General features: G+C 46.3%; 1 long non-coding RNA gene across 1 annotated transcript; it reads left to right on the forward strand.

The window, feature by feature from the left end:
- The first annotated feature begins 202 nt into the window (after window positions 1-202).
- LOC118019830 lies at window positions 203-1,987 on the forward strand. Its single transcript, XR_004681758.1, has 2 exons — window positions 203-369; window positions 692-1,987. It is a non-coding gene; the product is annotated as an uncharacterized LOC118019830 (long non-coding RNA).
- The last annotated feature ends 10,110 nt before the right edge of the window (window positions 1,988-12,097 follow it).

Raw genomic sequence — 12,097 nt, forward strand, 5'->3', positions numbered from 1 at the left:
CGCTGGGGGCGGCCCCGCCGCTGCCCCGCCCCGCCCCCCGCCCGGCGCGGCCTCCCGCCGCAGCGCCCCCTCCGCCTGGGCCCGGGATGGCGCTCGCGCCCCGCGGCCGGGTCCGGCTCCGCTGCGGGGCCCTGTCCTGTCCCTGCCGACCCTGAGCCGCGGCGGTCCCCTCTGCACAACGACGGGGCTGCAGATGCGCGCTCCCGGGAGCTTTCTGTTGTTTTGCAATGAAAGCATTTGTTGGGCGTCCCCTGGGTGCCAGGCACCTTGCCAAGGGCCGAGATTCGAGTGGTGGACTTCTTGATCTACTTCTGACGATCTGTAATTCCAGGGCCAGGCTTCACCCATCTCTGAGGACTGATCGGATAGGTATTTCGGGCGGTGGGGGGGGGGGGCGGCAGGCAGGGATAGGGGGGGGGGGACAGTCTGCTGTGAAACAAAACCAGGGGCCTGTTAACTACTATCTTGAAGTTCAAAGTGCCTAGGGGGTATGTGCGGCACATCCTCTGGCCTCCCTCACCCAGCTCTGTGATCTGGACCCAGACCAAGGATTTTCTAGCTATCCGGGTTGATGTAGGGTTGATGCCACAGTATTTTTCAAGAATTTTGGGTGTATTCATTTTCCAAATTGCTGTGTAACAAATTATCACAAATTTAGTGGCTTAAAACAACACACATTATTGTTTCATAGGTTCCAGCTCAGGAGTGCCAGCCTGGTCAGCTGAATCCTTTGCTCTGAGTCTCAGAAGGCTGTAATCAAGGTATCAGCAAGGCTGCATCCTCATCTGGAGACTCAACTGGGGAAGAATCCACCTGCAAGCCCATTCAGGTTTTGTTGGCAGAACTTATTTCCTTTCAACTGTATGACTCAGGGCCTGGGGTTTTTGCTGGCTGTCAGCAAAACAGCAAAACAGTTCCAGAGGCCATCTGCAGTCCCCGGGGGTTACCGCAGTTCCTTGCCATGTGGGCTTCTCCAACATGGCTGCTTACTTTATCAGGCCCACAAGGAGAGTCTCTAGTTCCAGTCTGCTAAGACAGGGTTTCACGTAATGAAACTTATTATGTATGTAGTGGGAGTGACTACTTTCCCATCACTTCTGCCATATTCTATAGGTTAGAAGAAAGTCACAGGTCCCACTTGAACTCAAAAAGAGGATCACACCTTTGTGTGAATACCAGGAGGCAGGAATCACTGGGGGTTACCTTAGGTTCTGTCCACCACATTGGGATTACTGGAAAACCCAAGGAAAAGTATAAGAAAAGAGAGAGCTGGAGACTAGTATAGGAGAGAGTAAGAAACAAAATCAAAACACATGATGCAGGGGCACCTGGGTGACTCAGTTGGTTGAGCATCCGACTCTTGGTTTCAGCTCAGGTCATGACCTCAGGGTTGTGATATCAAGTCCCAGGTTGGGTTCCACGCTTGGCATGGAGTCTGCTTGTGATTCTCTCTCTCCCTCTCCCTCTGCCCCTCCCCCCCGCACCCTCTCACTCTCTCTAAGATAAATTAATCTTAAAAAAAAAATACATAATGCAGAGGGGTAGAAAGGTAACAACAGTGACCTCAAGGATCACTAATTGTTACACATGCCAGAGGCTGCCCAGCCATGCCCTTGGTGCCAAAGATTCTGGGTTTGATGAGCCCCACCTTGGAGTGAATCACATTGTGGGCTTCCTCCCCTCTTGTTCCTTGGCTGTAGAACAAAGTTAAAAACTGGACATACTGGTTTCAGTATAGATTCCTGTTGTCCCACCCAACTGGGTTCTTTTGCAACCCTAAACCTTTGCTTGCTCCTTGTCACTACAGAAACTCAAACTAACTTGCTTGATTTCAGCTTCCCTCCTCTCTACCTCATAATTTTTCCCTATTTGCATTGATCCTTGCCTCTCATCTTAAAGATGTGGGCCTCTTTCTGCCCATGGCCAGTCTTCCATTCATGTCCTACTTCTCTCTCTGTTCATAGAGACTGCAAACACATGCTCCATTCTCTATCTATTAAAAAGCAGGGGGCACCTGAGTGGCTCAGTTGGTTAAGCCTCAGACTCTTGATTTTGGCTCACGTCATGATCTCAGGATCCTGAGATCGAGCCCCACATTGGGCTCAACGCTGGCCATGGAGCCTAAAATTCTCTCTTCCTCTCCCTCTGCTCCTCCCCCTACTTGTGCATGGGCATGCACGCTCTCTCTCTCTCAAATAAATAAATCTTTAAAAACAAACAAACAAACAAATAAAGAGCAAAACTAAACTAAAATAGCAACAATAGAAACAGCATTCCATGTTGGCTGCCTCCTCACTCTAGTGTCAGGTTTATCTTTTTCTCTCTCATTTAAAGAGTAGCTCTCACTTCCATGTCACCTATTCACTTACTACTTTTTAAATTTAGCCTCTGTCTACATTACTCCCCTAAAACTTCTATCTTGGGGCACCTGGCTGGCTCAGTGGGTAGAGCATGCAACTCTTGGTCTCAGGGTTGTAACTTAAGGCCCCACATTGGGTGTAGAGGTTACTTAAAAATAAAATCTTTAAAAAAACCCACCGGGGGGTGCCTGGGTGGCTCAGTTGGTTGAGTGACTGCCTTCGGTTCAGGTCATGATCCTGGAGTCCTGGGATCGAGTCCCGCATCGGGCTCCCTGCTCGGCAGGGAGTCTGCTTCGTCCTCTGACCCTATCCCCTCTCAGGTGTTCTCTCTCTCAAATAAATAAAAATAAAATCTTTTAAAAAACCCACCGGGGCGCCTGGGTGGCTCAGTTGGTTAAGCGACTGCCTTCAGCTCAGGTCATGATCCTGGAGTCCCGGGATCGAGTCCCGCATCGGGCTCCCTGCTCAGCGGGGAGTCTGCTTCTCCCTCTGATTCTCCCCCTCTCATGCTCTCTCTATCTCATTCTCTCTCTCAAATAAATAAATAAAATCTTTAAAAAAAAACCCACCTTCTATCTTAAATGTCACCAATGGCCCATTTAGTGTGACATAAACTACTCATTCTCACCAACACTCACAGTTCCCAGCCTCTCTTACAGATGGGTGTGACCAAGTGAATGAACTCTGGCTAATGGAAGGCAAGTGAAAGTGACAAGCTGGCTCATAAAACTCCCCGGTGCTGATCTTTGCTCCCGTTCCCACCTGCTAGCCGAATGAAGGAGACTGAGTCAAACCAGATGTGCCCATTCCAAATTTCAGGGGCCCACTCCTCCTCCATCACCTGAAAGACTTAATAAGACTGCATTCAAGGGGCACCTGGGTGGCTCAGTCGTTTAAGCATCTGCCTTTGGCTCAGGTCATGATCCCAGGGTCCTGGGATCAAGTCTAATGTCGGGCTCGCTGCTCAGTGGGGAGTGTGCTTCTCCCTCTCCCTCTGCCTGACACTCCCCACCCCCCCCAGCTTGTGCTCTCTCTCTGTCAAATAAATAAAGTCTTTAAAAAAATAAGACTGAATTCAACTGTTCTAAATCTGCAACATGTGCAATATTCTATTTGTAGCAAATAAATCTGGGGCTAGGAGAAATAAGAGATTCTCTTATGGTTATCCTGGAAGCTCTATGACTCTGACCATGACTTAGGTTGAGAGTTTAAAGACCCAAGCTTGTCATCTTTTTCGTGCAAGGACTCTGATGCATTCACAAGCATTCCTGCCATACCAAGTCCCCATAGTCATCATCACTGCCATAATAGTCTAGTGCAACACTTGGGTCCCCAAGGCACTTGCTTGAGTTGGCAAGTCATCCCAAATAACCACAAGTTATAATTTGATTAATCATGATGCCACAGCATGCCGTGGATTAGTTGCATTGCATTTCTCATTGGCAAGGCGCTCAGCACATTGAAACCCAATGACACAACCAAACCAGATCCTTGTTCCCATCTTTTGAGGTCTATTTCCTGAGACCCCCCTCCTAGTACCAATTTCTGTATCAGTCAGGGTCCAGCCAATGAGTCAGAAGCTATACCAGTCATTGGACAGAGAGAGTTTAATATAAAGAATAGCTGGAAGAGTTAACTAGGTACAAAGCTGTTAACTAACTGAAAAGGTAAAAAGACAACTCTGAGATACCATGGAGCAGCAACAGCAGGAGGCATCTATACCTCATAGAGCTAGGAAAACAAAGGGAAGCATCTGGAATGACGAAAACTTAGAAGATTAGAAGAGGGGCTCCACAGAGCTGAAACTCAGACCTCTAAGTCTGGTGCTGGTGTCTGGTGTCTGAGAGGGAGGAAGGACCAACACTGCTGAGGACAGTGCCACCTGGCTGATGCTGGTGTCTCTGACTGCGACACCATGAAGCTGGTTCTGCAAAACCAGCTGTTGAAAAACTCTGCAAAGTGGATTCAGCTGCTGCTACAGGAAGGCCCGGCTGCTGCCCAGGTGAAGGAGCTTTGCTAGAGTGACCTCACAGGAAAAGGAAGCGAACAGAGGGAGGGAGCTTCCCTTCCTCCTCTGGACTCACTATCTCCCTCTGGTGGCCCTTACCGGCAGAGCCACACACAGAGCCAGCTGACAAAGCAGAAATGGATTTGCTGAGTCCCAGCTCCAGTATCTCATAGTAGAAAGCAGAAGAGTGGGCTTAGAGCTGAGAGACAATAACCTACTAACTAGCATGGGCGCTTTCATAAAGCATTAGAAGAAAGAGGTGAACTTAGGTGAGAATTAGCTGGTTTTCAAGCAGAGGTGGAAGGGAAATAAAGTCCAGAGATAATGGGCCTTTCAGAGTCAGAAAAGCTGACTGCTTCTAGACAACAAGTAGTCTAAGATTGAAAAAGGTCTTGAAAGATGTGAACACCTGTAAGGCAAATATCAGCTTATTATTTCACATGACTTTGGTGTAGCCATCATTACATTAAGAGTGAGGCAAGGGGGAGCGCCTGGGTGGCTCAGTTAGTGAAGCATCTGCCTTCCATTCAGGTCATGACGCCGGCGTCCTAGGATCGAGCCCCACATCAGGTGCCCTGCTCAGCAGGGAGCCTGCTTCTCCCTCTCCCTCTGTGCCGCCACCCCCCCCCCCGCTCGTGCTCTCTCTCTTTTTTTTTTAAAGATTTTATTTATTTATTTGAAAGAGAGAGAATGAGAGAGACAGAACACCTGAGAGGGGATAGGGTCAGAGGATGAAGCAGACTCCCTGCCGAGCAGGGAGCCCGATGCGGGACTCGATCCCGGGACTCCAGGATCATGACCTGAGCCGAAGGCAGTCGCTCAACCAACTGAGCCACCCAGGCGCCTTCTCTCTTTCTCTCTTAAATAAATAAATAAAATCTTTAAAAAAGAGTGAGGCAAGGGGTGGGGCACCATGGATGGCTCAGTAGGTTAAGCACCCAACTCTTTTTTTTTTTAAAGTTATTTATTTATTTATTGAGAGGGAGAGAGAATGATAGAGAGAGAGCATGAGAGGGAGGAGGGTCAGAGGGAGAAGCAGACTCCCTGCTGAGCAGGGAGCCCGATGCGGAACTCGATCCTGGGACTCCAGGATCATGACCTTAGCCGAAGGCAGTCGCTTAACCAACTGAGCCACCAAGGCACCCCAAGCACCCAACTCTTGATTTCAGCTCAGGCTGTGATCTCAGAGTTGTGAGATCCAGCTCTCTGTCAGGCTCTGTGCTCAGCGCAGAGTCTGCTTGAGATTCTCTCCCTCTCCCTCTGCCCCTCCCCCACTCACATACACCTGTGCTCTTTCTCTCTCTCTCTCAATAAATAAATAGGGGCGCCTGGGTGGCTCAGTCGTTAAGCGTCTGCCTTCGGCTCAGCTCATGATCCCGGGGTCCTGGGATCGAGTCCCGCATCGGACTCTCTGCTCGGCAGGAAGCCTGCTTCTCCCTCTCCCACTCCTCCTGCTTGTGTTCCCTCTCTCGCTGTGTCTCTCTCTGTCAAATAAATAAATAAAATGTTAATAAATAAATAAATAAATAAAATCTTTAAAAGAAGAGGCAAGGGTGTCAAAGCAAATATAGAAGCTTGAGAATTCTGTCTAGGAAAGAGCTTGAGGGTGGTTAGTGTCACATGGATCTGACTGGAAGCAAATAGAAACCTGTTGTATTAATTTTTCGGTCAGTCTGGCTAAGCCACACAGTCCACAGATATGTGGTCAAGTACTATTCTAGATGTTTTTGCGAAGGTATTTGTAAAGTGAGATTAACATTTTTAAAAATATTTTTTTAAGTAATCTCCACACCCAGTGGGGGGCTCGAACTCATGACCCCAAGGTCAAGAGTCACATACTCCACCAACTGAACCACCCAGGCACCCCATAAGGTGAGATTAACACTTAAATCAGTAGACTTTAGTAAAGCAGATTGTTCTCCATAAAGTAGGTGAGCCTTGTCCAATCAGTCAAAGGCCTTAATAGAAAAAAAGATTGACTTCCCCTAAGAAAGAGGGGATTCTGCCAGCAGACTTGAATAACAATATCAGCTCCTCCATGGTCTCTGGCTTCTGGCCTACCCTGCAGATTTTGGCCTTGCCAGCCTCTACAATCATGAGCCAGTTATCTCCCCTGCACTCATATCTGTACACACACAAATATACATATACAACCCATTAGTTATGTTTCTCTGGAGAACTCTGACTTATACATCAAAAAGGTTTCGAGGTAACTGTATTGCCAGAGAAACCATGAGCCCAAATTTTAAAAAGCCTTTGTCTGCCTAAAATTCATATGAAATCTCAAGGGATGCTTGAATAGGCAAAACAATTTTGAACAAGAAGAATAAAATTGGAGGTCTCATACTTCCTGATTTCAAAATGTACTACAAAGCTACAGGAAACAAAACAGTATGGTACTGGCATAAAGACAGACATATAGGCCAATGGAATAAAATAAAAGAGCCTAGGGTGCCTGGGTGGCTCAGTCGTTAAGCGTCTGCCTTCAGCTCAGGTCATGATCCCAGGGTCCTGGGATCGAGTCCCACATCGGGCTCCCTGCTCTGTGGGAAGCCTGCTTCTCCCTGTCCCGCTCCCCCTGCTTGTGTTCCTGCTCTTGCTATATCTCTCTCTGTCAAAAAAATAAATAAAAAAATGTAAAAAAAAAAAAAAAAAAAAAAAGAGCCTAGAAATAAACCCTTGCATGGATGGTCAAATAATTTTGACAAGGGCTCCAAGACCAGTCAATGGGGAAAAGACAGTCTTTTCAACAAATGGTGCTGGGAAAACTGGAGATCCATGTGCAAAAGAATGAAGTTAGATTTGTATCTCACAGCACATACAAAAACTAACCCCCGATGGATAAAAGACCTAAACATAAGAGCTAAAACCATAAAACTCTTAGAGGAAAACAAAGAGCAAAACTTCATGACACTGGATTTGGTGATGATTTCTTGCATATGACACTGAAAGTACGGGCAACAAGAGAAAAATAGGTAAATTGGATTTCATCAAAATTAAAACCTTTTATGCATCAAATGACACTATGACCAGAGTGATAAGGCAACCAGGCAACCTACGGAATGGGAGAAAATATTTGCAAATCATATATCTGATTAATATCCAAAATATATAAAGAACTTCAGCAACTCAAACAACAAAAAACAAGTGACCTCATTTAAAAATGGGCAATGGATCTGAATAAACATTTCTCCAAAGATACATATTTCATGTGCCAGTAAGCACATGAAAAGATGCTCAACATCACTTATCATTAGGGAATACAAATCAAAATGACAATGAGACACCACCTCACCCTCACTAGGATGGCTACTATTTAAAACAAAACAAAACAGGGGTGCCTGGCTGGCTCAGTCACAGAGCATGCCACTCTTAATCTCAGGGTCGTGAGTTCAAGTCCCATGTTGGGTGTGCAACCTATTTAAAAAAATAAAACAAGTGTTGGTGAGGATGCGGAGAAATGTGAACCCTTGTGCATTGCTAGTGGGAATGTAAAATGGTGCAGCTGCTGTGGAAAACAGCACAACAGTTCCTCAAAAAATTAAACATAGAATTACCATATAATCCAGAAATTCCTATTCTGGGTATATACCCAAAACAATTGAGCAGGGACTTGAACAGGTATTTGTCTACCAATGTTCATAGCAGCGTTATTCATAATAGCCAAAAGGTGGAAGCAACCAAAATATCCATTGACAGATGAATGGATAAACAAAATGTGGTGTATTCCTACAATGGAATGTTATTCAGCCATAAAAGGAATGGACAATCTGACACATGCTACAATATGGATGAACCTTGAAGACATTATGTGAAGTGAGATAAGCTCATCACAAAAGGACAAAGATTGTGATAGAGTAGTCAGATTCACAGAGACAGAAAGCAGAATGATGACTGCCAGAGTCTGGGAGGGTAGGGGGAATGGGGAGTTACTGCTGAATGGGTATCAAGTTTTAGTTTGGGAAGATGAAGAAGTTCCAGAGATGGATGACGGTGACTGTTGCATGACAATGTGAATATATTATTGCCACTGAACTTTACACTTAAAAGTGATCAAAATGGTAAATTTTACGTTATAAAATATTTATTTTAACAACCCCCCCCCCGACACACACACACATGTGCATGGGTGCCTCTGGCTGGCTGAGATTTAGGCCCCCATGCTTGCACCCGCAGGAAGTGAACTGTGAAAGCTGCACATTCTCCAAGGAGGTCATACTCCCCAAAGCCCATCTCAGATGTGGCCATGAAGGACAGTCAAGGGGCCAGAGGGCACAGCCAGGAGGCATGGAGAACATTGGACAAAGGAGTCCCTCCTAGAACTAATCAGGTTGTCTAATCAAGGAATGTTCTCCAGCCCCAGGGAAGAGGGCTTTGTCAGTTTGACCAGTGGGGATTCAGAACTGCTTTGGACCAGAGACTGCTATTCGTCTTCAATTCTTCCCTTTCTTAGATAGATGTTTGTATTGAGATTATTCTTGCTCTACCATTGTATATTTTGTTTTTTTAGTTCATAAGGAATGTTATCAGAAGCTGACTGAGAGACTTGGAGCTGAATATAGTCACTGGATGGGGTTTGGGGTTATCTCCCTTGGGAGGGGATGTGTTCTGTGAGAAGAGCAAAAAAACAGGTATTTGGCTCAGGAAGACAGACTGAGGCAGACTGGGACACACAAAAATCTGTGTTTTCTTCTTCCTAAACCTATATTCAGGCTTCATGTCCCAGTAGGGTTGCCAGATTTAGCAAATAAAAATACAGGATGCCCAGTGAAATTTGAATTTCAGATAAACAACAAAGGATTTCTTAGTGTAGTATGTCCTGTGCAACATTTGGGACATAATTATACTGAAAAAATATTGTTTACCCCAAATTTAAATTTCACTGAGCATCCTGTATCTCACCTGGCAACCCTACTTCCCAGCCTCCCTTGCAGTTAGATGCGGTGTGTGACTAAGGTCTGGCCAGTTGCATGAAATGGAAGTGATGTGCATCTCTCCCAGGCCTGGCCTCTCAAAACCTCTCCCAGGCCTGGCCTCTCAAAACCTCTCCGAAAGCAGAGGACTTTGAGCATCTAGAGGAGGGGAGAGTCACAAAATGGAAGGAGCCTGGGTCCCAAATGACTGACAGGCCTCCCTCCTCAAACCTGCACTAGACCACGATGTAAACAAGAAAGAACTTGTATGATGAAGCCACTGAGTTTTCGAAGTTGTTGATTACAGCAGTTAGTCTATTTTGAATAATAGCCCTAATCCCTATAAATTCAATAGCTCTTCTCATCCTTTCCTTAACAGCCTTTGACCTTGGTAGCCATTTCTTTCTTTCTTTTTTTTTTTTTTAAGATTTTATTTATTTTTTTGACAGAGGGAGACACAGCAAGAGAGGGAACACAAGCAGGGGGAGTGGGAGAGGGAGAGAGAGAAGCAGGCTTCCCCCTGAGCAGGGAGCCCGATGCGGGGCTCGATCCCAGGACCCTGGGATCATGACCTGAGCCGAAGGCAGACGCTTAACGACTGAGCCACCCAGGCACCCCAGATACTATTTTTTTCTAGTGCTTTAATGATGATGATGAGGAGGAGGAGGAGGAGGAGGAGGACTAACCACCATTCACAAAGTTCTTACTATGGGCCAGGTGCTGTGCTAAGTGCTTTATCTAGTATCTCATGTAATCCTCCTAACTACTCTGTGTGGTAGGTGCAATCACGCCCATTTTCAGGGTGAGAAAACAGGTGTAGAGAAGTTCAATCACTTGCCCAAGGTCTTACGGGCCCTCCTCCTCTCTCTACACTTTTCCTTTCGACAGTCCCATCTAATCACGGCTGCCCTAATGACCATGTGTTGTGTGGACGGCTCCCTGACCTCTCTCCTTGTCTCCACGTGCACATTTTCTGGCATAGGAATGTACTGATGGCATTGCAAACTTGTGCAGCTACTCCTGCGTCATGCTGTTCTAAATACTTTTCATTTAATTTCCACGACAATCCTGAGATAGACGTTATTCATATCTACAAGGGAGCCAGCGTTACCCACATTTCACAGACGAGTGAACTGTGGCTCAGAGATCCCGTACTGGCTCACGTTCATACATGAGTACACCGCAGCTCTCAATGACAATACCTCAGTTCCACTCAAACTGAGCTCTCCCTGCCCTATGCTGCTGCCTGCTTCCTATACTCATTCTCTGCCCTTAACTTTCAAATCCTCCCCATCCTTCAGAGTCCAGTTCAAAGGCTATTTCCCCACCATGTCTGTTTGGGTATTCCAAGCTGGAAGGGATCTCCACCTTCCGTGAATTTACAGAGAACTTATGCTGTACCTCGCTTTTTTCTTGGTAAGCATACAAGCAAAACTTTAATCCCTCCTCATCATAAAAAGTTCACGGAGATGGGCGCCTGGGTGGCTTAGTCGTTAAGCGTCTGCCTTCGGCTCAGGTCATGACCCCAGGGTTCTGGGATCGAGCCCCACGTCGCGCTCCCTGCTCGGCAGGAAGCCTGCTTCTCCCTCTCCCACGCCCCCTGCTTGTGTTCCCTCTCTCGCTGTGCCTCTCTCTGTCAAATAAATAAATAAAAGCTTTTAAAAAAAGTTCAAGGAGAGAGGTACAGAGCAAGAAGTTCTTATGGCCCTTCGGTCCCCAGAATTTACCAGTTTCTATTTTTTTTAAAGATTTTATTTATTTGAGAGAGAGCACGAGTTGGGGGTGGAGCAGAGGGAGAGGGACAGACTTCCCGCTGAGTGGGGAGCTGGATGCAGGGCTCGATCCCAGGACCCTGAGATCATGACCTGAGCCGAAGGCAGACGCTTAACTGACTGAGCCACCCAGCCGCCCCTACCAGTTTCTATCTTCATTAAAGTTTCTGTGTATCTGCTACCAACTCTATTAGACAATTATTTGAGTACAGAACATGTAGCGAGTCATCTTTAGTCCCTAAAATAGGCATTCATAAACAATTGTTGAAATAATCGATCGATTTCAAATCCTCTGAGCCTGCACACACTACATTTTTAGATGAAGGTGAGAAGGTCTGTTCAGGAAAAGAAGTGATTTTTTCCTCAAGAGGACTGGTAAAGACATGTCAAACACTCCCTCTCCTCCCACCTTCATTAAAGAACAAAAAAGCATCTACTTCTTAGGTGTATGAAGCGTCTGGTTTCTGTTTTAGCTGGGTCTCAGAAGGAAATGACTTTTCTCTGAAATTGTAGACGCCCAACCCAGCTGCAGCATTGTTAGGCCTCAGGGTAAACAGGAAGCTTCCTGCCTTGGCCCTTCATGTCCCTCTCCCTGACTATTAAAGACTGTTAATAGGATGGTAAAAGGACAGCTGCTGGCCATAAAATCAGCCCATTCCTTAGATCCTTGGAGAGTTGCAACTAGATCCCTCCAAGTTCAGAGAGAAAACTATGTCTGTCTCCAGGTCACACACCAGGTGCATCCACCTAGCTGGGGTCATCAGTTATCTCCTCTATGATTAGCTGTAACCATAATGGCCTTTGCAGAATACCAGAGTTTGGTTCCTTGGCATTAGTTGAGAAGGTGGGATTTCCATTTATAAGGTTTCTGGTCCTTGAAACTATTTGTTTCTGGGAGCGATCCGTCCTGATCATCCCCCCAAAAGAGGTAAAGAGGAGAATCCATGAGAGCAAAGGTCTAGTGCTCCTACCTCTGTGATGCAGGGCTGAAACAGGACCTCCAGTCTTCCTGCACACAGGGTAGAAGTCCCTGGATTTGCAGCT

The sequence above is a fragment of the Mirounga leonina genome, unplaced genomic scaffold (genome assembly GCF_011800145.1).
Source record: "Mirounga leonina isolate KUSES-001 unplaced genomic scaffold, KU_Mleo_1.0 Mir_173, whole genome shotgun sequence".
Lineage (NCBI taxonomy): Eukaryota > Metazoa > Chordata > Mammalia > Carnivora > Phocidae > Mirounga > Mirounga leonina.